We start from the raw sequence: 27,395 nt of genomic DNA, 5'->3' as shown, positions 1-27,395 counted from the left end.
CCAAAAAAAAACAAAAAAATACTTTTTTTCTCATGATGAGAACCCTTAGGATCTACTCCCTTAACAACTCTCCTATATACCATATAGCAGTACTGGCTGTCTATAGTCATCATGTTGTCCCTTATTTATCCAGTACTTATTTATCTTATAGTTGGAAAATTGTACCTCTTGACCACTTTTCTCCAATTTCCCCTCCCTCCTCCACTTTATGCCAGCATTTGTTGTCTCTTGTCTTTTTGATGCTAGCCTTTCAAACAGACATAACTCATCTGCTTTGTAGGTGTCTATATTTTGGTTCCCTGAGAGTTTTGAACAAAGATCTATTTGAGGCCAAAGGAAGAAAAAGAAAAAAGGGCCGTCCTACATGAGAATATGATCTCTAGGAAAACTTGATATATCTAAGAAGGAGACAACAAATGAACGGAAGGAAGGAAGGAAGGAAGGAAGGAAGGAAGGAAGGAAGGAGGAATTTGGCCTCTGGTTGAGAGAAATTACCGTCCCAAAAGAGGATTTATTCATTTAATAGTGAATACCTATTAACTACCCAGCACTATCTAGAGACTGGGGATACAAGAATGAACAAAACAAAAACGCCTACCCTTATTGAGCTTATGGTCTGTGGTTAAGAACCAGATGAGAAACAAATTGACTAATAAGATGTATAGTATGTTGAATGATGATACATGCCATGAAAATAATGAAAAAGAAGAAAGAGGAAGACACCGAGAAGACCATGGCACCATGGGAAAGGACATAGTGTGGCAGGGACCAAAGGAGGTGGCGGCTGTCAAGCAGAGAGGGTCTGAGAGGGGCCACACCAGTGCATGGAGCCAGATATGAATGCACTCTCAGTATGGGGAGATGGGCGCAGCAGTTGACCCCCGACTTCATGTGTAATTCTACGACACCTATATTAGTCAGGGCTCCGCAGACAACAGAACCAGCAGGATGTGTGTTGGGAAGGACACTTATCATAAGGAGCTGACCCCCCCTGAGTGTGGAGGCGGCAGGTCCAAAATCCACAGGGTGGGCCAGCAGGCTACAGACCCAGGAGACCAATCTGCAGCTCAAACCTGAAGGCTGCATGTACCTTGGGGAAGGCTAGGAGAGAGATTAATGGTGTAAAACGAATCAAACAAACAAAATATTAGAGCCCTTTCTAACTCACCAGTGGCAGTGTACCAGGGTCCTTCCTGGAAAGGACCCCACCTGCTTTTCATTCCAAGAGGTTTTGGGTCTGTGAACTAACTCAAGTCTGAGAAGCTGTTAAGGGGCTGTGACTCTCTGCTTTCAAGATACAGGTTAAACTTTTGTTACTTGACCTTGAATGTTTCTGCTCATCCACAGATCAAGCAAGATCAAGTAAGAATTTAACTGTCTATTTCACTTCTAAGAACACCACAGTCAAAGAGCCAGTGCCATAGGTCTACACAATCAGACCATTCGGGTAACTGCTTTGACTCCACTCTCCGTGATGGTCACCACACTCTCCTTGCCTTTGGTGGCTGAGGGCCACCCTTTGGCCCCGGCAGCCCCAGAATCCAGTTACCCAAATTGTTTTTAGGTTTCCCAGTCGAGTGGCTATAGTTCCCACTGAGATCTGGCCGACAGAGCAGAGCAAACACAGAGAGCTCTTCAACAGTGATGGGCTCCCCGCATGAATTATTTCTCATGGTCATGAGATGTACGCTCCTGAACCCTTCCGGCATGGGTGACAAATGACAAATCCACTCTGACATCCCAGTCTCCCTAAGTCTACAGCAAACCAAGGTGTGTCTAGCATTTCCCATTCACTCACTGGAGGCCATTTTGTGGTCCATTGTTCAGTCAACCAACAAAAGAAACTGTTAGAGCCCTTTCTAACTCACCAATTTAAGCATCTGCTTAATAAGCCCATGTGAATAAATTAAGCCTGATGCCGCTTTCTGTTCCTTCCATCATTATCCCATACCCTCAATCTCCAACATGCCCCCATCTCCCCTCCTTTCTTAGGAGAAAAATTCCACTGACTGTGAACACATGGGGATTGATATTTAAGAGATCCAAGGTTTTAAATTCAGTAGACCACATGGATGCAAGAAAGAAACTGAGGAAAAACTGGTACAACTAGTCGAATTTGCCCACATTGAGCACCTACTGTGTGCCAGGTACGCGTGCTCTAGACACAGTCCTGGGAGGTAGGTGCATATTTGCTCCATGTTACCAAAGAGAGTACCTGGATATGAAAAGCATTTGCTCGGTGACATGACTAATGGTGGCAACGGTAGGATGCAAGTCTGCCTGGCTCCGAAACATTTGTAAATAATACGTTGGATTAAAATCTGGAACCTTTAGACGCCAAACCCTTAATAATGCCTCCTGAGTTTTCTTGTGCCCCAAATGTTTTGCATTTTGGCAATTTTCCTTCGTGCCAGATCTGAGTCTGCAAAGTTATGGAAATAAGGTGAGGAGGAAATAGCCTCGAATTTCATGTTGGAGCTCAGAAAATGTTCGTTTTGTATGGTCAGGGCAACCCAAATCAACACTACTAAATTAAATCACGACTTTTGCAAAATGGCTGATTCACGCAGATAGCACATGCTTTCAGAGAGAACATGTGAATTTTAGGAGAAGCAGCCTTTCTCTAACCGGGAAAGATTCTGCTGTTCAAGTTTTGGTTCAGACATGCCGCTAGGCACTTTGAGACGCCAAAACCTGGGAGGTCAGAGTAGCCATTGCACACAACTCTTTTCCAGAAAGTATGATGTATTATGTTTGAAAAACTAATAGAAGCTCCAAGTCAGAGACTGAATGGCCAGTAAGTTTTTAAAAGACCTAGAATTAAGGTTCTTCAGGAGAAATTAATTTATGGCTTTATGACTTATTAAGGTTCCTTTGGCTTTCTAATTCAAGCTACACGAATGGCTGTTACACAAGTTCATCTCAGACCAAACGGAAAGGATGTGCTGTGATTGGACCCAAAGTGGGCATTATTGGTCTTTGTCTTGACCAGGCCACCCCCGGCACCTTCTACAGTATGTGGTAAGCACACAGTGGGACTCCACAAAGATTTTAGCACAAGGTCAAAGGGAATGTTCTCAGTGCCAACAGCGCGTGAGATCAAGTCAAGAATCTAGGATTAGATACTGAGGCCACAAACTGTACGTTAGTCATTTTATTCACATTAAATAAGGAAAATTCTTCACAAACAAGAAAGACAGAACAAGCGGTTCATGGTAAAGACCATCAGACCATTATTTATAGGTTGTGAAATATCTGAACTCAGTCCCCTGAGAAAAATCCATCTCGATGTACGTCTTCAGCTTAGCTGAGAAAAACTCAACAATAATAAACAAGGCATGTCCGTGCTTTTTACACACCAAAAGAAAGAAGTGAGAACCCCGCTCTGGCCGCCTCAGCAGCAGACTCTGTGTGAAGGTTAAACAAACAAAAGCTTTAGAAAGCCTGAGAAGGACAAGTGCATGCCACCGATCTTGGGGCTGCCCTCCCATCCATGTGGACCTAGAACCATGTGGGAACTAAAAGGCAAGGACCCAGGGTCAGGTCTTTTTTTGATGTAGAGACTCAAACGGCTAGGTGGAGAAGGGCCCAGACCACCACAGGCACTGCACTGTCACAGGGCAAGTGGTCTGGGCATCTTCTGCAAGAATGCCCCAGCTTGTTGCAGTCTGGTTGGTGGGTTTTCCCAGCCCCCCAGGCTTCTCTGAAGAGAAGGGAGGCTAGCGAAATTCTCTAGAAAATAAATGCAGGTCTTCCAAAATGCTGCTCACAAAAATAATACAGTATTTGAATACAATCCCTCCCCAGGGGAAGGGTTGGCGATTCTGTCAAGCGTGTTTAGTTGAGGTGTTGGGCGGGGGCCACCCGGCTGCATGTTCAGAGTGGACTCCTCCTCCGTCTGCCCCAAGAGCCCCTTGAGCCTGGGAAAGACCCTGCTTCCTGGTGGGGGCCCAGACCCCAGCAAAGTCTGTGGTAGGTAGTTAAAGAGAGTTCTGGAATACAAAACGGATGAGGGTGATTTGAAGAGAAAGACCAAAACCTTAAGATGCCCAGAAAATGAGGGAGGGGGACCAAAGGGGAGCCTTGAGATATTGCGAAGGGAAAGAAACCCAAAGAACCAACACTGAAATGAAGCCCTTAAAAGAGCATTCCCCAAAGCACCTCGGGGTAAGGGGTTACCTAGAATATATTTCCCAAGCAAAGTATTTGAGAGACACACAGAAAAATGAAACCGGCACAGAAGGTCAACAATGGGGCTGGAGATCAGGGAACCCTGGACATGCCTTGTGGACATCTGCCGCATCCCCCCAACAGAATGGCCAACGTCTCCAGATGTGAGGAGAAGGTCAAGACTACGAGCATTTGTAAATATACATTTTATTGCATGCCTGTGTCAGCTCTAACAAAAAACAAAACAACTTTTACTCTTGCAAATAGCCAAAAGACTTCTCTCTCTCTCTCTCTCTCTCTCTCTCTCTCTCTCTCTCTCTCCCCTCATCAAAGCCCTCTGCAAAGCTTGAGGACCAGATTAAACAATCATGTTACAGACTCTGGGCGTATTTTTCTCATGGTGGTTTGGATGAAGGTGTTGTGTTCAGGTCATTTATCAAGCATGGTGTCCTTCCCATCAGGGCACCAGAGGCCCACTGGCTGCTAACCTCCTAGGAACATTTTCTCCGCTCTGAGAAAGGGGAAGCATCTCCATAGAACAGGCAAGTCCGGGAAAACCAGGGTAACTCCGAGTCCAGGCACAGAGCAAGGACAGTCCCCCGCATGCCCCGCAACGGGCTGAGCCCAGATTGCAGCCAGCTCTGGTCACTGACACCTAGAGCCCTGTCCTAAGAGGCTGGAACCTCACCTCCCCACTCCAGACCCCAGCCAGTTCTGGCCAGAGAACATTCTTCGCTGGAGATGTTTCACCACGCATACTTCTGAGACCTGTCCATCAGACAATACTCGGTCGGTCCCCGTGGAGTCTCAGAATTCTGAAAAATCGAGACTTTGGCTCAGAAGCGCACGCAAGCCCATAACGTGTCAGAGGCCCTAATAAGGCCTCTGTCCCTCCACTATGGCAGTTGTCGCCCAACAGCCCCCACTGCTGACTGCCGTTAATTGTCCCTCGCAAATCTCTGAAAACCTGCTGCCCCAGGGTGCAGCCCAGCCAGGGGGAGGGAGCACAGAGGACAAGAGCCCATCAATAATTGTCAGCTCGGAAGATTGAACGACCAGGCAGGAGCTAATTAGGTGGAGCTGGGTAATTAAATTCACAGGCTTTGATCTTTTCTTCAAATATTTCCAAATGTTCCGTATCATTCAGCTTTAGACATCGCTGTACTTCCCACAATCAGGAGACGCCTCTCTGGTTGACCTCTCCATAGCCAAGGGACCCAGGACTGCGGACCAGCAAGGGCCCCCCGAAGGAGGTGGGCAGAGCCTCGTGTCTCCGAATGGAGGCCGGGCCCCCACCTGCTCAGCCTGGCAAAGCCCCAGGAGCCCCACACCCCGGGTCTCCCCAGACAGCAGGTTTCCCGTGTACGAGGAGAGACGCGGGCTGAACCACCCCGCCCTCAACGACAAGGCGATGCTTCCTTGCACCAGGGCAGGGTGCTTGCTAAGCACAGGACCGGCCTCCTGAGCTGAAACACCAGGCCCCCGTGAGGAGGCCCCTCCAATGGCCCTGAACTCCACATCTGTCCCTGTCCCTCGCAAGAACCAGACCGGACAGGGAAGCCCAGAGGGTGGGTCCTCTGACCCGACGTGTCCTCAGTGGAAAGCCTCTTTCAACTGCTCTGATGCTGTATGAAAATGAACAACAGACACCTTTTGGGATGAGCACTGGGTGTTGTATGGAAACCAATTTGACAATAAAGTCCATATATTGAAAAAATAAAAATAAATAAATTAAAAAAAAAAAAAGAAAATGAACAACAGAAGGGGACACTGCGAGAGTGCGGGAAGTGGCCCACGGACCTGCCCAGCGGCTCTTCTCCATTCTGGAAGTCAGATGGCCGCTAAGGAGGGGGGACACATAAGGCAGCTGATCCGCAACGCTGTTCGGGACCCGCCACCGAGGTGCTGCCTGTCACGCTGCCCACCAAGAGAAAGTGCACAGGGCACACTCAGACCAGGCCTTGTCGTCCGAGAGGTCTGGCTTCTGTAGGCTTGCTACCTCCCTCAGAAAGCCTGCTCCAAGGAGACTGGCTTAGGCTCCGAGCCTGCCAAACGTAATGGTGTCTGTCTTTCCAGGGCAGAAAAGCATCCAGTTTTGCTCCTGGCATAAGTAGCCATTTAGTTCTTTGCCTCTGCTGCAGGAAAAGGCCGAGCGTAGTCTCTTAGATGACACTCAAGGGCAGGGAGGGGCGTGGAGAGAGCCGGGGTCCCGCTGGCCATGGCCTGCAGCACCCACGTCAGCTCTCAGCAGCACCGGCCGAGGAAGCGTCTCCCCTCTTTGTGCTGCCTGGAGGGGCCGAATCTCCAGGAAATCGACTCGGATTTGCTGATCGGCATGGTCGTTCCAGCAACTCCCGGAAACCAGAGCCACCAGCAAAAAGCGTAGGTCCACCGTGCAGCCCTGCCTCTTTTCGCCTCTCTCCGAATAAAAACAACCACCTTCGGGGAAAGGGCCGTACATGGGCACGCTGTCTGCATGAAAGGAGGGCCCGCTCCCAGCGCTGCCCCTGCAGACTTCCCAAACCAAACAGGAGCCTAAATGTCTGAACTTTCCTATGACTTCATCTCTGTGCAAAGCACTCACGGCCATCAAAAGGCACGACCCTTCAGCACAAAACAATAGAAAGTGAGAAGGCTGTTTCATTACTTTTCCATCTTTGGCTCCGGCGTGGAAAGGCTATTCTGGGCTGACTCTTACAGGAAGTACCAAAAACCTCAGGAGGAATGGAGTTCCTGCAAGATTTCCAGCCCAACTTACCAGGCTATTTGAGACACCTCAGACGGGTCTCTACTGAAGATCTGAACATGTGGGTGCCTATCGGAACTGAACCCAAACCTTTGGAATTTATACCTCACTCCCGAAAACCTCTCTGCGTGCTGTGACTTGCCGCTCCCCGGGGCGCTGTCTCCCAGGGGGAAGCATCACCTTATACACCTGTTCTGCCCAGGGTGGTTGGGAAGCCAACGGCAGCCACGCAGGGCTTCCTCCGACTTTGTAATTCTCTGATTCCTTCTATATGGTCTGTGCAACCACCGAGCTTTAACAGCAAGCCCACTGGAACGCTTCATAGTTGGATGATCATAGGAGGGCTTTATAATAAATCCACTTGGAGCAGCTCAGAACAGGTATCAGCTAGAAGGACAATTAGAGTGCGTGTTATGCCAGAAAATTCTGCCAGTTTTTACCTGTTGAAGCGATTGGGAAACAGACCTGTACTTGCTGAAAAATGTACTTGTACATGCACGCATGGTGTGGGAGGGTGAGCAGGTGTTTGTGAACCACAGTTATATTCTAAACAATGCTCCCTGTCTCATTAAAAAAAAAAAAAAAGAAAGAAAGAAAAACAGTCCTGATGCTCAAACTCCTACAACAAAGGGGGAAATGTCCTGTGGAGTTGGAACCCTGATCCGGGGATCAGTATTTCAGTGTGGAAGGAAGTGTTCACTCTCAAGCATGAATTTCCACAGCCGACGTGTTTTCATGTTCTCTTTATTTGAAAAGCAAACAGCCTTGGGTTTTTATTCTTGACTCTTCTTTGCTGCCAAACAGCAGGAAAGGAGATAGACCTGGGAAGAGAGAAAGAAAGAAAGAAAGAAAGAAAGAAAGAAAGAAAGAGAAAGAAAGGAAGAAGGAAAGGAAGAAGGAAAGAAAGAAGGAAAGAAAGAAAGAAAGAAAGAAAGAAAGAAAGAAAGAAAGAAAGAAAAAGACAAAGACCCAAGGAAACCAGCAGTCACTTTCTTGGCCCTGGGGCTAGATTTACCCTACAGCAGCATTTTCTCCCGAGCTGATATGAAAGGACCCCACTACAGGAACAAAGAGACAATAAAGGAATTCAGTGAGCAGTCCTGCTGCGAAATGAATTCCCATTGCACGCCAAATCTAATTGCACAGAGATACTAAATTCGTGCCTCAGTGATAACAGCTAAGGAACGCTTTCATTGTGCCTGAAGTAGGAGACTCCTCCCAAGAGCGTAAAGCGCGCTGATAAGGCTCGTGTAGCTAGGGACTCGCTTCGTGTATTCGTCTGTACACTAATTTACAATCTGAATGGAACATAGATAAGACATGTTTTCACGACAAAGAGAAAATGGTTCGAGGTTTACGTGTATCGTCTATCTCCTCCGGCTGCCTCCCTTCCTGGGTTGGAAGCAATATAGTGTGAGTAAGATAGGGGGCCCTCTTGCCTTCTTGCCTGCCCTGTGTGAACAGCTGCTCCCAGGAGAAATCTGAAACGCAGGTTGTCAGCCGACTCCCAGTCCTGAGCGTCAGGCACCAGCCAGAGCCCAGGTGACTCACGCACTGCTGTGCACAGCTGCCTCGTCCACGGCCCTGGCCAGCAGAGCGGTGGCATTCAGGAAGTGGTCGCCTGTCTATTCTTGGTTTGTGGTCTGCGGTCCAGCCCGTTGTGGTCGATATTGTGGTTTCCGCCTGGATGTTTATCCCATGAAGGTGCCATCTTGAATAGTGCCAACTTATTGCCATCTTCTCCCCTTCCCCGGAAGCCTTTTGTGTAGCATATCCTCACCATCAGACTACTTATAAACATAGGCCAGTGAACATTTTGTCCTCCTAGCACAGGTATTCAGAGGCCCAAAGCCCACATCTTCTTGCACTCGATGCAAAGAAAATAGCGAAAAATGTTGGAACTAAGCCAGCTGCAGAGGGATTTCACTGAACCCACCCAATAACATCCAGAGTTATAGGAGCAAGTGACAAGAAGATGGGAGACGCTGAGACAGACCAAACTCTGAAGCCTCCACAAAAATGAATGGACCCCACGTGCACGTGAACACAGATGGGCAGCAAATATCCAACCTAGTCCACCGACCTCCGCCCGCTGCACTTTGCAATTTTATGCGCCGTTGGTTGCCAGTAAAGGTGTGTTTCTGAGGCTCCCATCTATCTGTCCAAACCTCTCAGTGGCTTTAATTTCAATGAAAAATGAAACGCATCTTGAAAAAGAATCCTGGGGAGGGCTCTGCACTTGAGAAATCCAAATCTGAACACGGAGACCTGGGTCTACCAGCAGATAGTTGCATTTTATCTTGTCGCTTCAGAGTCAAATTTACTTATAAAACCTTAAGTAGGGTCTTAAAATGGTCACAGCACTGTTAAAAGAGGGGGGGAGGGGGCTGCAGGGTGCTCATGATTCCAAGCGTCCAGTCTCTCCCTGAACATCTATCTCCACCTAACTCCATTTTGGAAAAGCAATGCCCACTTTCCAACAGCCATCTCACCGAGGCAGCAGCTGCCAGGGCAGAAGAACATCAGCTTTCTCTCCGTTTAATGTCCTCATTCTCTACATCTCCGTGTCACGGCCGCCAGTGTGCACAGTCATTCAAAAGCACTAGAGTCGCTGGCCTGCTTTCAAGTGAGCGCTGTAAACAAACTCGTGCCCCGAGTGGAACATGCCGTCAAAGTCAGCTTTCCCGGCTCATCAAAACCAGTATCCAGACATGAGCGTTTCACAAGGGCTTTGTCAAGTTTTCCACTGCTTTGTTTCCAGAATGTATCCTGAATCCGGAGCCTTTTACATTTGTGTCTCTAATAGACCATTTGCAAACGGTCCTGATATTTCAGCGGGAGCCAAGTGACTTCAAAGTCTTCCATCTTCGGGGTGGGCAGACCCGTCCACTGTGAGACTCGGCCAGTGGACAATGAGCTCATTGCTGGCGCTATTGCTGGCCTTCCTCCGTCCTAGGCAGTTTACAGGCGTTGTTACCTCCTTCAACCTTTAAGGCACCTTTTGAGATAGATCACAGTATTGCCCCTGACATTACAGATGAAGAAACCGAGCAGAGTGTTGGAGTCACTTGCACAGGTCATACAACAAGGAACCAGAAAAATCTGATGCTTCAGCCGAGTCAATCAGCCCAAAAGTCCAAGTGCTAATCCACAGCTGGGCTCCCTCGGGGGTTTGGGGGCAAACAAAACATCACCAGCTCCTGTCCTTGTGGATCTTAAAGGGGGCAAAAGAGGTTAAACAATATAATGCATATGTTGTATTAAATCATTACCGGGGGCATAGAACGGACAGATCGCTATGGAAATATTAACAGCAGCACCTTGCAAATAATGTGCTTTCCTTATACGGACACACACCATCTAAGAGAGATAAGGGAATGAGTACTTCAGACTCATTTCCTTTCCTCTGGATCTTGATCTCTGAGTACGGCAGATTACATTTTTAATAAGAAGCTGAAGGAATATATAAAATACCTAAAATCTTTCATTTTTCCTTCACTCTCAACAAAAACCTCAGAAAACTGGTAACACACAGTTCCAACCTTTTGAAAAATTCTGAGGAGGGACATCATTCCCATTTCTTTTTTAAGACAACATACAATCGTCTGAGTTAGAAAATAATCATTTTGAGGGGCCTGGGTGGCTCAGTCGGTTATGTGTCTGACTCTTGATTTCGGCTCAGGTCACCATCTCAGAGTTGTGAGATCGAGCCCCATGTCAGACTCCACACTGAGCGTGGAACCTGCTTAAGATTCTCTCTCTCTCTCTCTCTCTCTCTCTCCCTCTGCCCCTCTCCCCTATTAGCAGGTGCTCTCTGCCTCTCTCTCTCTCTCTCTCAAAAAAACAAAAAGACATTGTCTCTTTAAAAATAAATAAATACATAAGCATTTGCTCAGGATTTAGAAACTAAAGTGAAAAGGAATAAATGCTACTCTTCTATGTCCTGTGTACATTTTTCGTTAGAATTTGGTTTTTGGAGAAACCTTAGGTTTCAGGTGAGCACTGAATGTTTTCCCTCCTATGAAGCGGGTGTGGTTACAAGAAGTGTCAACAGTGACGCGGATACGTGAACCAAGGAGAGGAAATGTGGCCGATTGGCTCTTTTACAGTGATTTTTAAGATGACTTAGAGAGAAGGACATGGAAGCTGCTACAGAGACTAAAATATTTTAATTTATCCATGACTTTCACTCATCCATACCATTCTCGTGATAATATCAGCTGGCATGTGTGAAGCACGTATTATTTCTATTACCTGCCAAGTACTAGGCTTGACCTCTGATATAGTTACGCCTTTCTGGGCAGGTGTTGCCATAACCATTCCATAGACTGTAGAAATAAGTCATTGTAACCACTAGCTTCTACTGAGTGCTTGCCCCTTGCAAGGTGTCGTTCTACATGCTCTGAGCCTCGGTGGATATTTTTCACTGATTAGCAGGAGCTCAACATCTAAATCTTCACCCTACTCACGAGAATGCGTCCCGCTTTTCGCTCAGCACACACCCTGGTGCCTTTCACCCTGGCCTTCAGATGGGCCACCGAATCCGGAGGAAATGCTTGCCTCTCAGCCACAGTTAGCCAGTCTCCCCACGGCAACGGAACCCAGTCCCGAAGCAGCACTTGACTGCCAACCAGCACCCAGGGCGCCGAGGCCCAGCCTTCCTTGGTTCTCGCACATTCTCTAAACCTGCCTCTCCAGGCTTCTCCACGGTTAGCCTTCTCATAAGTCTGTTCCCTGCTTAAGTGAGCCACGGGTCGTGTATGTTGTTAGCAAGCCAGAATTCTAACTGAAACACATGCGTTTTCCCACGTAATCCTCATAGCAAGCAAGTGAGGTGGTCACTGCCACCATGTCCATTTTACAGGCAAAAAACTAAGGCACAGAAAGGTTAGCTACCTTACTAGAGATCGCACAGCTGGTGCTGGTGTTGAAACCGTGCTCACAGAGATTTAGCAACTGGCCCCAAGCAACACTGGGAAGGGCCATTATCTGGTTCCACTACACAAAGCTGTCTCTCCTCGAGTCAAGCTCAACTGAGACACTGGGGAGACACAAAGACCCAGAAGAGTCGATTCCAGAGATGGTGGCAATCCAGAACGGAACACTTCAAGGCTTGTCCCCCAGAGTCCTAGGACCTTTCGAAGCCTCCATAGCCCAACTCTGTTTCCGGACGTCGAGCTTGCTCTTTCCAAGTGGAGCCCTGACCTCCTCACCGTATCTCGATCCCAACGCACAGAGGGTCAGATGAGGAACATTACTTAATGTAATTAAGTAATTACAATGGAGCATTACTTAACACTGACTTGCAGGAGGCAGGTCTCCTAGCCCCATGGGGGGAGAAGAGGCCCCTACTGTCCCTGCACCTGCAGCGGGGCAAGGGGAGGGTTCTTCTTATTCTTATTTTTAAACCCCTTGTTGTTTCCATAAATCTCAGACCTATTAACCTCCCAAACTCCGCATAAAGGTGCAGTGTTCCCCCTTCACAAACAGCACACTGTGCCCTCACTTCGCATCAAGGCAAGGGTCACCAACTGCCGGTGGAAAACAGCCTTTCCTTTGAGAAACTTTTGCGTTGCTTACTTTCCCTGTAGTCCTGAGTCGTCTTTCCTTGTCCATTCACCAGTGCGGTGAAGGTGCTGCATTGATAACGGCCACCACCTCTCCAGTGTCCACCGCAGACGGAAGGCCAGGAGGAGCCTGACTCCCTGGCCCCGGGGGATTCGGAGGCTGCGTCACTGAGGAGCCCTCAGGCAGGCAGGCGGACCTTGATGGCCACATCAACACTTTCAATGGCTCACTTCTTTAGATGAAAATGAAAGAGGGGTCACAGAGATGTTTTTCTTCCCCAGTTCTGAAATGGTTCATTCTGCTTTCCTGCAAGTTACTGGTTGCCAGAGAAAAGTTGCTGATTGTTTCAAATGATATTTAATACAAAGGAGAAGGAGGTGGAAACAGATGGGGGTTGGGGGACATTCTCATTTTGGGTTTCCATTTCAAGGGGAGCTACTGAGCATGTTTGATTCGGACACTGAGCTAATCTAGCAATTTCATGAGGGGTTGCCTTCAGATTCTGGTATCTCTATGTGCTCTTGGGTACAAAGCCTTTTAAATGCATCAAAGCAGATGAAAAGAAAATGAGTTTTCTTTTAACCCCTAAGGTAAAGTAAGCCATTCTATGTTGTTTTCTTATCCAGAATTCCTACATTATGTGTGTTTTGTATAGTGGCTAATACACTATAAAAACATTCAATGTTAAAATAATTAGAATTTATATACAAATACATATATGCTGGCATCTGGGTGTCTCAGTGGATTGAGCGCCTGACTCTTGATTTCAGCTCAGGTCTTGATCCCAGGGTTCTGGGATCAAGCCCCACGTGGGGCTCTGTGTTGAGCGTGGAGCCTAAGATTCTTTCTCTCCCTCTGCCTCTCTCCCCCACTCGCACTCTCATGCTCTCTCTCTCTTAAAAAAAGAAAAACAAAAAACCCAAATACATACACATACACAAATCAGAGTTTTTTCATTCTCTTTTATTTTTTGTCACATTATAGCTAATTTGTATTAGGTAATTTGCATTAGACAATTTAGAATCTGTCCTATCAGGTGAAACTCTCAAGGGTATTCAAGTGAAAAACAAAAATCCTGTCTTTTTAGCAGATTTTGACGTTGATCCCAAAAATATTTGGAGTCCTTTGGAAGTGCCATGATACTGGCTCTGAAGAACAGGTAAATTGCTGTCACAGACAACTCCAGGAAAAAGCCCGCTACCTCAGCCACGGCACCTCCTCCTTGCTACAGAAATGTTCCAGCAAAGCAGTTATTTCCCCCAGCCCACAGTGCAATGGAAATGAACCCCAGGTATATCTCAAGGAGTAAGCACAGGCGAGTTCTCCGGCTGGGTGACCCTGAAGTCACAAGGCACCTGATGGAAATCCTTTGGGAAGCGAGTTTTGTGTGATAGTTGAGAGCAAGAACTCTTCCTCTATAGGGGCCTCTCCCGGGGAGAGACTAGGAACTCTCCATGATATGATTTGGAGATGTTCCCATCACTCTCACCCAGCCCAGAGGGCCCAATGTCACCAGAGTGCTTAATCCCTTTAGCTTTAAGTTTATATTTTTAAAAATTTTTAATAGAAACACAACTGTCCTATAACTGGAAGACCGTGTGTCTGGGAAGGAACGTGACGGGAGTGTCTTTGGAGAGCTCTGGCAGGTGGTGGGGTGGGGGCTATGAGCAGCCCCTGAGCCGGACCGGCCTGATGCTTTCCACTTCCTTCCTCCCTCCAAGCCCGAGACACCCAATTTAAAGACAGAAAGTTGGGGCGCCTGGGTGGCGCAGTCGGTTAAGCGTCCGACTTCAGCCAGGTCACGATCTCGCGGTCTGTGAGTTCGAGCCCCGCGTCAGGCTCTGGGCTGATGGCTCGGAGCCTGGAGCCTGTTTCCGATTCTGTGTCTCCCTCTCTCTCTGCCCCTCCCCCGTTCGTGCTCTGTCTCTCTCTGTCCCAAAAATAAATTAAAAAAAATAAAAAATAAAAAAAAAATAAAAAAATAAAAAAATTAAAAAAAAAAAAAACGTTAAAGACAGAAAGTTGAAGTATGCTGTGCAAATCTTTTTTCTTGCTGCCCTCTCCAACAACCTGTGCCGAGGTGACGAATAAGTAGCTGATTAGGTACAGCAGCATGAGTAAATATGGTTAGGACCATTTCTAAAGATCTAGATATACTGAGGCACAGAGAGACGTGGTGAACCGTCTCAGGATCCCACAGCTTAAAGTGTTTAAAAAGGGGCGCCTGGGTGGCTCAGTTGGTTAAGCGTCTGACTTCAGCTCAGGTCACGATCTCACGGTCTGCGAGTTCAAGCCCCACATCGGGCTCTGGCCTGATGGCTCAGAGCCTGGATCCTGCTTCCGATTCTGTGTCTCCCTCTCTCTCTCTCTGCCCCTCCCCCACTCATGCGCTGTCTCTCTCTGTCTCAAAAATAAATAAACGTTAAAAAAAAAAAGTGTTTAAAAAAAAAAAAGAAAAGATACTAAGAAACCATTTAGTTCGTGGGTCTCACCGGTCACAAGTAAAGCTTGTTTAAGGGGGCAAAACTGATGGGAGTCCTAATTAAAACTTGTAGCATTCTTTTATCTTCCTCTGGAGGCAGCCCAGGTGACAGTTTGCGCTTTGCATTCCCTGGTGTCCCCAGTCGCGGAGTGCTCCTTGCCCTCTTTCAGGGCCCAGATGAAATCCATCTTCCGTCTTTCCCGGGAATGGTGGGAGGACACAGGGGTGGGGGTGGGGGGGGGGGGAATCAAGTTTAAACGCTAGGAAAATGAAAACAGATGCGTGGAGGGGAGAGGCTGGTGGGAACGGAGAGACCGGAAGCCGTGCCGGCGCTGGCAGCATCTGCGCCCCGCTCCTCCCCAGAACCACCCCCTCCCCCAGCTTCCCAGGAGGGCCGGCCTGGAAAAGCGGCGCCAAGCGGGGAGTAGCGCCTCTCGGGAGGGAAACCTCGCTTGGAAGCCTCGACCCGGGCTTTTTCGATAAATTGCAATTAACTGTGAGAGCCCGGGAGGGGGCGGGGTTGCGGCGGAGAGAAGCCCGGGAAGGAGACCAGTCCTCGCAAGCGGGGAGAAGAGTGCAGGCCTTGTTTGCACGCAGGCACCGAAAGCGCCTGCCAAGAGCAGCGGGCGCCCCGCCTGGCCGGCGGGTGCAGGGGCGTACGCGGCCCGGCGACGCGGAGCCGGCCGGGCGGGGGCCGGACGCCGGCGGCCACGGCGGACGCGGGCCGCCCTGCACCGCCATCCATCACCGAGGCCCGCCCGAGCGCGGCCGCCGCGGCGCCGCCCCGCCCCGCGCGCCCGGCAGGGGGCGGGCTGATGTCACGGCCACACCCCGAAGGCCGGCGCGCGCCCGCGGAGGCCGGGGGCGGGGCTCCCCCTCCGCCCTCCTCCCGCTGCGGGCTCCAGCCGCGCGGTTCGCCCGCCGGAACCCTGAGCGGCCGCCGTCCCCTCCCTAGGCCGCCGCAGCCTGCCCTCCGCGGGGTGCGGGGCAGCGACAGGCGGTCACCGCCTGGGGCCCCGGGAGCACTTTGGCCTGGAGGCTGGTCTCGATCCGGAAGTGTGTGGGCTCCGCTGGCGTGAACTGTGCGAAGGGAGCTCCTGATGAGGAGCCGGCAGGAACCGGGAGGAGCACTCCGGGGTGGATCCTCAGAGCCCTCGCGGCGGCCCCGGGCACGTAGCCCTCCCTGCACGCAAGGGGAGTGGTGCACCTCGCAGGCCTGCTCACCCGATGAATAGCAGCTCGAAAGAAACCCCCACAGTGCCTGCTGATGCGCCCACCGGTCCGGGACCTACTTGCGGGGCCCCGGGGTCGGGAGCAGGGAGGGGTCAGGTTATGCTCTGCCTGGGTCCCGCTGGTCTCAGGGGCTGACTGTACCACGGAAGGCAGCAGGCCCGGGCGTGTGCCAGGATCCCGCAAACCCGGCAAAGGTCCTGGAGGACAGTGACCCGCACGGGGCTCTCCTCCCAGGGCCCAGGGCTACGAGGAGGAGGAAGAAGGCAGGTCACAAAAGCCTGGGCACCGGGACACAAGGCCACATACAAGGCGCTGCCTTGAAGTCCTGACAGGGAGGTCTAGAAACGGGGCAGAACAATGGGTTGTTTGTTTGGGTTTGGTTTTTAATCATACATTTGGGACTTGAAAAATTCTTATAACTTCTTGAAAAGGGTATACCAAGAATTCTGTCTTAACTGTAGCCTGTGTTGTTTCTTAGAAACCCAAACAGACCTACAGTGATGCTGGCATTTTCCCTGGCTTCCACCGGACCACAGATGAGTTTCCACAGACGTTTTATAACCATTTACATGTGATGTGGGGGTGATGCCTGTATTCTCTCTTCCTACAGACCAGATACCCCTAAACCCACCTGCTCTACTGTTCAGGCATAGGAGTGTGTGTGTGCGTGTGTGTGCGCGTGTGTGTGCGCTGATTCAGTGAGCTTCATTTTTAAAATCCCTGATCCCTGGAGTTCACTCATCCGTGTATACTGATATGTTAACTCAAAGTGTAAAAATTGCATTTTCATTTTATTGATAGTAGAATTTCTGGTATTCAGGAGGAACAGAAGATATTAGCTCTTGTGGGAATAGATTTATATGGAAAACTGAGTTAGCAAATTTGTTTTGTTGAGGGAAACGAAATGTATGGGGCTGATTTCCTTCAAACTGTTCAAAATACTCCAAGGGCCCATCTCTGGTAACCAGTGGTGTAGAAAAATCCTCATTCTGAGGACAAAGGCATTTCTGAGCTGTAAGGATTTCGAATAGCCCATCTGGCTTTTCCATACTTTTGGTTCTTATCCGTGTAAGATTTAATAGGAAAGTGAAATCTGGACAAGAAAGCAGTATTTCACTTGAGCCTCTCAGGATTGGCGGAACTATGGTAAATATCACCAAATGATACTTGTTAATAGCTCTCCTCAGTTGCAAGTAGTCTGGAATGAAGGCGGGATGATAAAGCAAGTAGAAATGCCTTCTTTCCACACCCTTGTTCCTATCCCAAACACCACCCAATTTCGATTTGATTGCACCAAGGTAGTTGTCCAGTCTGACTGGAGGCCACGAGAATGACTCTTTGGCAGTGAGGCCGGATTTGATTTATATCACAGCAATTATTGAATACCCTGCTTGTCATTTTCAAAATACTTCCATGTACTGTTTTACTATGACGACCCTCCTAAATAAGTATTTTATCCCCCACTAAACATGCGGGGACACAGAGGTTCAGGTAGATTACAGACCTTGCCCAGAGTCACATCACTAATGACCAAGTTTCAAACATGGGTTTCCTGATTCTAAGTGAAGGGTTCTTTCCACAGGAATCAAGAACGACCCTGAATAGAGTACAGCCCCTGAGTCAGCTCGGAAACGTTGCCCACATCCATCGTCCCAGACCAGTTGTTTTTTTAACCACCAATGAACATTTTCTAAAAAGTGCAGATTACTAGCACCTCTCCAGAGAGGAGGATTAGGTGTGTGGGTGATGAAGGAGAAGCTGCATGTTTAGCACCCCTGAGATAAATTCTGATAATCAGTCTGTTTGGGAACGACTGTTGTAAATGAACTCCTTGGAAGTAGGGACATTTCCTCTTTGTCTACCCAGTCCCGGCTATGTTGCCTGTTGACGTGTTTAATAAATGTCTGTTGACTAAACACTTATTGAACCCAAACCCAGTCCTCAAAAAGGCCTGTACTTCTTAGCCTAAAGAGTACCAATTTGGAATTAATATCTGTGTGCCCCCACGCCCCAAATCCGTACATCAGAGCCCTAACCCCAATGTGACGGTATCGGGAGACAGGCTCTTTAGGGGATAATTAAGGTTAAATGAGATCATAAGGGTGGGACCCTGAGCCAGTAAAATCAGTGTCCTTATGGCAAGAGACACCAAAGAATTCGTCTTTCTCTCCTCCGTGTGAGCACCAGATGAGAAGGCGGCCATCTCCAAGTCAGGAAGAGAGTCTTCACCAGGAACCGACCCCGCCAGCTCTAGATCTGGGACTTTTAGCCTCCAGAACTGTGAAAAAACAAATGCCTGTAGTTTAAGCCACTCGGTGTGTGCCATTTTGTTATAGTAAGCTCAGCTGACTGGTACAAATACTGATAACCTAGGCCAGAGATGGGCAGACTGTGACCCGGGGCCCAAACCTAACCGTCCGTTCACTTAAAGTGTGGTCCTGTGACCGCTTTCGTGCTGCCACAACAGAGCTGAGTAATTTTTCAAAGCCGAAAATGTTCACTATTTGCCCCTCTCTGGAAAAACATTTGCCCACGCCTGACCTCGGTGAATGTGTTCTCAATCTGATGGCTCCTTGCAATCCCCTGGGGATGTTTTTAAAAATACAGGTCTCCAGGGCCCACCGAAAGTGACACTAATGTTAAATGCCGTTGTGGATCTAATAGTTATAACTAGGCCTTTCCTGAGTGGCCAGAATCACACTCACCGTCTTGGTCAGCTCGGGGCGCTGTAAGTACCATAGCCTGGGTGACTTAAACAACAGACATTTATCGCCCACGGTTGTGGTGGCTGGAAAGTCCAAGAGCAAGGTGCCAGCAGATCCTGAGTCTGGCGAGGGCCCTTTTCCTGGCTTCTGGAAGGCTGCCTCCTCACCATGCCCTCACATGGTGGAGCAAGGACTCTGGTCTCTTCCTCCTCTTATAAGGACACAAATCCCCTCCTGGGGGCTTCACTCTCATGATCTTATCTAAACCTAATTATCTCCAGATGTTACATGAGGAGTTAAGCTCCAACATATGAATTTGGTGGGGAGTGAGGGAGAGGAGGAGGGACAGCAGTCAGCTCCAGACCAAGGTTTTGTTTCTGCACCCACCCTTGGTTTCGCCGTGCCCGAAGGTGGGCCCGCACTGATCCCCATAAGGATGCAGATCAATGATTTCAAGAGAAACCGCACGAGGCACAGGTTCCCTCATGCACGAAGAACGTACTTCCTTCCTGATGGTCTCGTGGAGAGATAGAAGGGAAATATAAACATTTGCTAAACAGCTAGAACCTTCCAGGAACAAAATGTTGTCGAGAAACGGAGTAGAAAAGGAGGATGGGAGGAACGAATTGACCAAGTAACTGCGGGGCTATCTTTAAGCTCTTGCCCCATCGATCGGGCCTCACTGAAACATTTGTGAGCACTGCAAGCCCAGCTCAGAGTACAGGGAGCTAGATTCAGAGTTTGGTCCCCAGAAGAGCCGGCTCTGTAGCTGTCGCCAACCTGAGGTCCTTTCCTGCAGTTTCTTTGTCCACAGAATGGGGATATTAGTAAAAAGTACTTATTTCACCAGTTTCCTTAACAAGATAACCCACTTCAGGGGGCTTTGTAGAAGTCCAGGGTCTCAGTCAATGTCAGCTTTTCTCACAAGACCACAGCTATTAAAAAATAGAATGCTGCGTAACTACAGCAAAACAGTTTAGGACCCGTGTCCAAAAATACCTGCTAGTTTGCTTGGGGAGGGGCTCTATTTCAGATTATTCTTTATCTGGCTGTTTGGGAACTGATCAGTTTATACAGATAACCCGGCATCACAGGACACTTGGGAAGGGGAGGAATTCACATTCCAAAAATAGGAAGGGTTTCGCTAATGTTAACCTGAGTGGGTATTATACTATTTCGCTTCACAAATTCAAACAAAATGACCACATGTGCTAGAAGCCCCAGTGCCGATGACCCAGCTCCACGGAGGCCCCCCGGGCTCCAGCGCTGTGTGTTCTGTTCAAAGGGGAAGCGTGTGACCGGCTGGGCCTTGCCTGGGACGCCTCGATCGTTAAATAGTTGACGAGTGTCGGCATAGACGAGGATGGGAAAGAAAGGAGAGGGGACACCAAAAGCAGTCCTTCAATGCTTCGCTCTTGTTCCTGTTTAACAAAGGCGACGACCGGCAAGACCCAAACTCAGATGGGACCCTAAGACTCTGCGTGGTCCTCTGCTCCAGAGGCAACCGTGACAAGCAAGCTTTGCTCCCAGAGGAGCAGCGTCCCCTCCCTGAAGAAAAGCAGAGTCCTTCCCATGACACAGCTGACCTAGTCCGTTCCTAAATTAACTAGTCCCAGATAACTTCAAATGAGACACAGCCTTCAGCAGCAGCCCCGGACCAGCCTCTCGGTCATGTTTCTGCTGATCCCAGCCAGAACTATGCAAGCAAAGTGGCTTAGAAAATTAAGACTCTCTGTTCTGGCAGAAATCCGGCTTACGGAGGGTCTTTGTAGATTTACGGGTGATGGAGGAGAGTGGGGAGAAACCAAACCACCCAACTGATAATCCACACTGACTCAGTTTATTCAGAAAGTATTCCACCCGTCCCTTCGTGCCCATGTAGATTCATGCTTAATCTCCAAGTGGTCTGGGATGTATCATAAAGGAGACAAAATACTTGTTTGTTTGAGGAGAAGCTCTTTCAAACTGTCCTACTTATTTTGTGTGAGATACTTAGTGGAAAATGTGGGAAGATAGAGCGCACAGCAAATGTAGATACATCTGGCGGTCAGCCAGAATGATCCATAGTCACTGGCATGTGTATATAATCTCCTCGCCTGTAAATTCCTGGAGTACACGGGCCATGACTTCCATTTCCTTTTACCCGCCTCTACACCTAGTACAACAGTGTGCATGGAATTAATAGGCAGTGAATATTGTCACTTGTCCAATGTTTAGACCTGTGTTTTTGAGGGCCACGTTTATCCCCTCCCCCCAAAAAGGCCATATATATTATTAAAATACTTTAGATCACATGTACCATGTGTTTTGGCCAATCCTCCCAATAACACACTCCCTTACTGGTTTTACACCGTTCCTCCCTCACCACATGCAGGAGGACATGGAAATCTCCAGCACTCAAGCACCTGCCCGAGGTCATTTCTCCCTCCGTCCAGAATCGTCCTATTCCAGGTCTCTGAAGGATTTCTTACATTGAGTAAATGTGCTTCCGTTCACGTTCCAACATGAAGGATCAACTGCTTGCTTTGGTTTGGTTTTTATTAGATATCATATCGACTTCTGCTGCCTTACTTAGTAATTACACGTGTGCCCACACACGACATATGTAAAATATACCCCCAAACAACTGAGGTTTAACAGGAAGAAAAACTCAGAAATATATGAAGATAGATACCATTTGCACAGAGCTGATGTATTCATAAACTGTGTGTACTATCGTCATTTTAAGTCAAAACGTTATTTCTATCTTTGAGGATTTTTCTTTCTATTTCTTACAGAGATTCACTGTGTTTCCCAGTCTCTTTGTGAGGTCACAGAATTGCGTCTGGGCAATGGAATGAGGGTGACACGTGATTTCTAGCTCTGGCCCTGCTCACACCTCCCTTGTGACCCCTCATGCTCTCTCTTCTCCTACCTGCCGGCCACCGCACAGGCACCGGGGGACAATGCTGAGGCCCCGCACAACCAGTTCTCAGGGGAAGTTTTCCCCCCTCCGGGATATTTGGCAATGTCCGGGGACATTTTGGTTGCCACAACTAGGCAGGGTGCTCCCGACAACTACTGAGTAGAGGCCAGGGATGCTGCTAGACATCCTACAATTCCGTGGACAGCCCCTCCTAGCAAATGCTCATCTGGCCTAAAATATCAGTAGTGCCGAGACTGGGAAGCTCTGCCCTAGACAATGGCCGATCTCCGGGTTGAAAAGAGCCTGGATCCCCGAGTGACTATGTGGAACAAACATTTCCCAACCCACATCTCCACTCCAGGGCCACCTCGTTCCCCTACCATCCCCAAATCTATAGGATGGGGAGGAATAAACCATTGTGCTAAATCCCTGACATATTAGAATTGTTTATTACAACAACTGGTCTACCATCATCTAGTATTCTGAAGAAGGCAAGCAGTATAAGGGGAAATTTAGAGCTGTTTCCAGACAATAGATTACAGGAAAATATGAACGAAATGTTGTGTATTGTGTTGTTTTACTTGTTCTTTGAGACTCCATCCTCACAGTAATTGAAGTCCTGCCTCTGTCCCCAAGGGATGGCATCCTCCAGGCACGCTCACTGGGCGACTCTCAGGCAATGAGAACACAAAGGCCCATCAGGAATCTGGAGTGAACTAGTGAGGGGCACTGAGCCATTCCCACGCCTCACACCACATCATGGCATCTTCCTTTTCCATTTCACAGAGGGTTAGTAGGTGCTCCAGTGACGCCCCCTGGCCCGGAAGCTGACGAGGAACAACAAACACAAAAGCAGACATATTTTCAGGAGGACTGCAGACATGGGGCCGCGGTTCCCAGGGACTCGTAATCTGCACCTATGGTTCCATTTTCCTCATCACTGACACCAAGCCCCTCCAGAGAGTTTCTCTATCTCACACGTTTGTCATAGGCCCAGAATGTTTTGTGGTCAATCAAGGATAAAAACAAAAGTAAAAAAAAAAGAAAAAGAACAACACACAATAATGAAGAGAGAGGCTACTGGTTGAATAGTTGACCGGGAGGTTGTCAAGGTGCCAAAAGCCTAGAGTTAAGCGTGGCAATCAGATCAAATAATTGAAATCATCAATTACATATATGAATTCCACAGCTGTCAGTGCGGTCAGAAAAGCTAAAATTTTCAGTCTGAGGACTTGAAAAGCTGAACCTTTTTAATCCTTATAGAACAAAAGGACCAAGGGCCATTTCATCCCAAATTTGTCTGGATATTATCTCTGCATGTTATAAGCCTTCAAAAAAGAGACCAACGTGAACACCCCGCCTTTGACGTCTTCCATTGAGTTGCATTCTTCTTCTCAGTTTCAGACGTCTCTAGCAATTTCCCCAGCAGAGCCACCCTTCGGCGCCTGCCTGCATGCTGCTTGTGTGTGACTAGTGCCCTCTACCAAGTGTGATGCCCAACACCCGGTTCACAGCCAGCTCCATAAGGGTTTCCATTCTGCCCTCATCCTCAGAGGACACGGCAATGTCCTCTGAGCTGCCTCCCTCTGTCTTCCTCAACGCTTTCTCCGGCTCAAGGGAACTAGAACCCGCAGGCCCTCGACAGACCCAGAGGAGCGGACGCTCTCACGGAATGGGAGACATCCGAGGAGAGGAGGCTAACAATGCAAAGCAGTCCCCGCTGTCCTGGAGAGGCGCCCTAATCAGAGTTAGGAGCCAGCCACCAGGCACAGCACTAACACTGAGAGCCTGAGAGGCTCCCGTTAGGCTCAGGGAGGAACGTGAGAGGCACGAAGGACGTCCCTGGGCCACAGCTGGGGCTTGCAAAGGCTCTGTGGAGGACAGCTCAGCCAAGCAGAGAAGTATCAGGTGCGAATGTTGGGAAAGAAGCCTCTGGGCAGAAGGAGCTGCAGGTGCTGGGACGCAGAAGCAAGGTGAGCGCATATTTCAGGACTTAGTGAAAGCTGTTTTTACTTGAAGGTAAAGGATCCCAAGCCTTTCGGCCTTTTGATGGACTTTCTTACTCATCGCCCCTCCTTCAGACCCAAGTTCTCAAAATCTGTTTTATCTTAATTATTCACCGGTAAAAGCCAATTGAATCAATCCGCCCAGTATACAGACAATTACCCATTTTCAGGCATGTACATGTACTATTGTATCATATTGTGTACATAAATGATGTATATGCTGAGTATAATTTTCAGAGAAGAGGACGTACAATTGACATGAAGAGCATACCCAGCATTTTTCTGGCCACATCTTGGTTCATTCTCCTTCTCACCAGACCGTAAGCTCTGCCACCGCAAGGAGGGGGGTGACCGTGTTCCTCTCCGTGTCCCAGCGCCTAAGGCACGCTGCCTGGTCCCTAGCACGTCTCCCACAGATACCGAGTGAGCGGATGAGTGAATCCACGCCATCACCAGAGGTGACAGTAAGATTGAAGGCAAAAGGCATTACTAAGAATATCTAACTTCTTCTTCTGACAGACACGGATAGCAGTGAAGTCTTAGTCATTCACATAGAAGCTACAATCTGCCTTATTAGGAAAAATGAATAACCATAAAGGCCACGGATAAAACCAGTGGGGAGCAGCAGGACAGTGTGAAAAAATAGAGCACCTGATTCCATTTTCTCGAGTTTCCAGCACAAAGAGAATATCAGGTTTTACTTCCATGTGTTTCGTTCATTGTTCTTCGCTAGAAAATAATATATTGCCTCAGAACACAGGATGATGAGCGAAGGAGTGAAGGGTCTCCTTCCTGTGTCTTGGGTTGGGTTGGCACCTGCCCCCACTCCTCCGGCATACCCTCTCTCTGACTCTCCGGGGTCCCCCTGTCCTTCCCCGAGAGCACCCCTCAGCCCAGGGGCAGCAGGGGGAAACCGAAGCATAGAAAGTACATTCCAGCTGACGTGTTGTTTCATCTTTGTGACTAATAGTTCCTGGAGGCCATCTGGTTTCCGGCTACGGAGAGTGGATTTCTCGAGGTTAGGGAAAGGCGTATCAAGATAAAGAAGGCAAAGTGTATCTCTCAAACACTGATAAGTTCCGAGACGTCTGCTTTCTCTAGATTGTGCCAGTCTTCACATAGCCCAGAGCTTACGGGGTTACGTGTGAGTTCTGAAGAGAGAAGAAAAGAACCAACCCCCAAATGGGAGCTTGCCACAAATTCTTAAGCACTTTGACAGGACAGAGGATTCTACCCGTGAATCACCATGGAGTCAGATAAGCACGGATGCCCTCCCCCCGCCCCCCAGCGCAGAGCACGGGGCTCTGAACTCGGGAGCCAGGGTCCTGTCCTCTCGGAGCAGCACAGAAAGGACTGTGAAACACACAAGGAGAGGAGACAGACCTGGTGAGGGCAAGGGGCAACTGTTGGATTCCGGTTTTATCTTTGGCAGTATGTTTTTGCAAGGCGTGGAAACCTTGCCTGTGAGTCTGTGAGTCTGTGAACCAAAGGCGCTCCGAACGAGGGCCCCCAAAGCGCATCTGATCCCCAAGAGGGGAAAAGGTGTCAGCGGCCGCACTGCAGTCCTCAGGGTGACCGGCTACGGCCCTCAGAAAGGGAGCGCGTTCAAAGCTTTGGCAGGCCGCGCGGCAAAATGAAACCCTGTGAACTAATTATCCGCCCTCACAGAAAGGGCAGGGCTTCGTGGGAAACGCATAATCCACAGCTTGCTGCGAAACACATTCAGTAAACAGGTTTCACAATCCCCAGGAAGCCAAGTGTCAGAGGCCGCGTGTGGGAAAGCGGCCCTGTGGGCCAGGACTCGGAGAGGTGAGCAGCCTCCCTGGGCCCCGCCGGCCTGACAAAGCTGCCCGGCAGGTTCCCAGCCTGCGGAACACCCTGGGAACCTTTCTCACGCTGTTGATAGGATGGGAACCTGGCACGGCCCCCGTAGCCTAAATCCATTCCGTGAGATGACATTTATTGGGGTGCTCGCCTGATGAATTGTGAGGCATAAGGGCAATACACGTTTAATACTGTTTCAAAAATGAGAAAACAGAAGCGCGGCCAAAATATTGACGGCTAGGCTGTTCCGTTTCCTTTAGAGCACCCTTACGTTTACTGAAAAGTAGGAACACAGGGGCCGGGAACCCGGGCCTTACAGTGTTTAAAGGAACTAAATCATGCGGTCAGATTTTTTTTTTAACTTTTTTTTCACGGCCGTTTATTTTTGAGACCCAGAGAGACAGAGTGTAAGCAGGGAAGAGGCAGAGAGAGGGGGAGACACAGAATCAGAAGCAGACTCCGGGGTCTGAGCCATCAGCACAGAGCCTGGCGTGGGGCTCGAACTCATCAACTGCGAGACCATGACCTGAGCTGAAGTCGGACGCTCAACCGACTCAGCCACCCAGGCGCCCACAGATTTTTTTTTAATGAGCGTCAACCAAAGAATCTAAGGCCCCCAAGAAAGCAAGTAGCCGATTACTTGGGAACCGTGGTTTCCCTTTTTATTCCTGTATGGTTTGCTTTTCCAGGAGGAAAATATATAAAATTATGTATCATTTTATTACATACGTGTTTTCTATGTATACTCGCATATATACATGTATATGTATATGTTATTTAAAGAGAAAGAAATTTAGGTCGGCTCCGGGAGCAGTTTTAAATATATTCCCGGATGATGGTTCCCCAGGTGAGGAGTGAGTAGCAGGGGAGGGGATGCCAGTGCCACACAAGCACAGGCAATTTGGCGTCTCATGCCTGCACATCTTCTCCCGAAGTTCCTGAGTCTTCTTTATCAGCTGGTTGATTAAGAAATGAAAGCATCAAACATTTCATTTAATCATTGTCCAAATATTATCGAGCTCCTGCCATGTGGCAAGAGCTGGGCCAGGCTCTCGAGTGATGGGGAGATAGATGGTCCCCTGCCCTTGGCTGCCCCCCTGCATTGCATCGTCCATGCCAGCTGGGAAGGAAAGTAGTCGCATCCAAGCCCACGCGAGTCTAGTGCTCCCTTCGGCAGTACCTAGAGCAAGTCCACGCAAGTCCCCCAATTCCACATGCATTCCCCCAAAACGGTTGCATAAAAAAAATCTTTCTGTGCCTTAAATATACATATGAATAGTCAGTTATGAAAAAAAAAGGGGGGGGGGGTTAGATTTGGATTTGAATCCAGGATATTCATCCTTGGCTTTAGGCTGAGATAAGAAGGTTTGAGATTCTGTGGCCACTTTCATGTGTAAATTCCACTGGGCTGGCCAAGCAGTCAGTTGTATTCATGGAGAATAGCTGATACAGGAGAATATTTGATCTTTCCCACTTAGCTCGTAACCAAAATTAATTTAAAACCAAAGCCAGCAGCGGACCAGCGGCCGCTCGAACAAGTGGCCTGTGCTAATAAACAGTGGAAATATTCCTATCGAAGTGCAGATGGTCCTAAGCCACATTTTAATATCACCCTAAGCCTTTTTAGAGAAAAGCAAAACAGGCTCCACTGCTTTTTTAAAAACTAATCAACTTCCATTATTTCTGCCAACACATGCCTTGCAACAAAATCACACCAAATCTTAAATTAAATACTCAAATTATCTTTTTCCAAAGA

The sequence above is a fragment of the Panthera onca genome, chromosome F2 (assembly GCF_046562875.1).
Source record: "Panthera onca isolate mPanOnc1 chromosome F2, mPanOnc1 haplotype 2, whole genome shotgun sequence".
Classification (NCBI taxonomy): Eukaryota; Metazoa; Chordata; class Mammalia; order Carnivora; family Felidae; genus Panthera; species Panthera onca.
The sequence above is the reverse complement of the archived record's forward strand: the minus strand, read 5'-3'. Positions refer to the sequence as shown.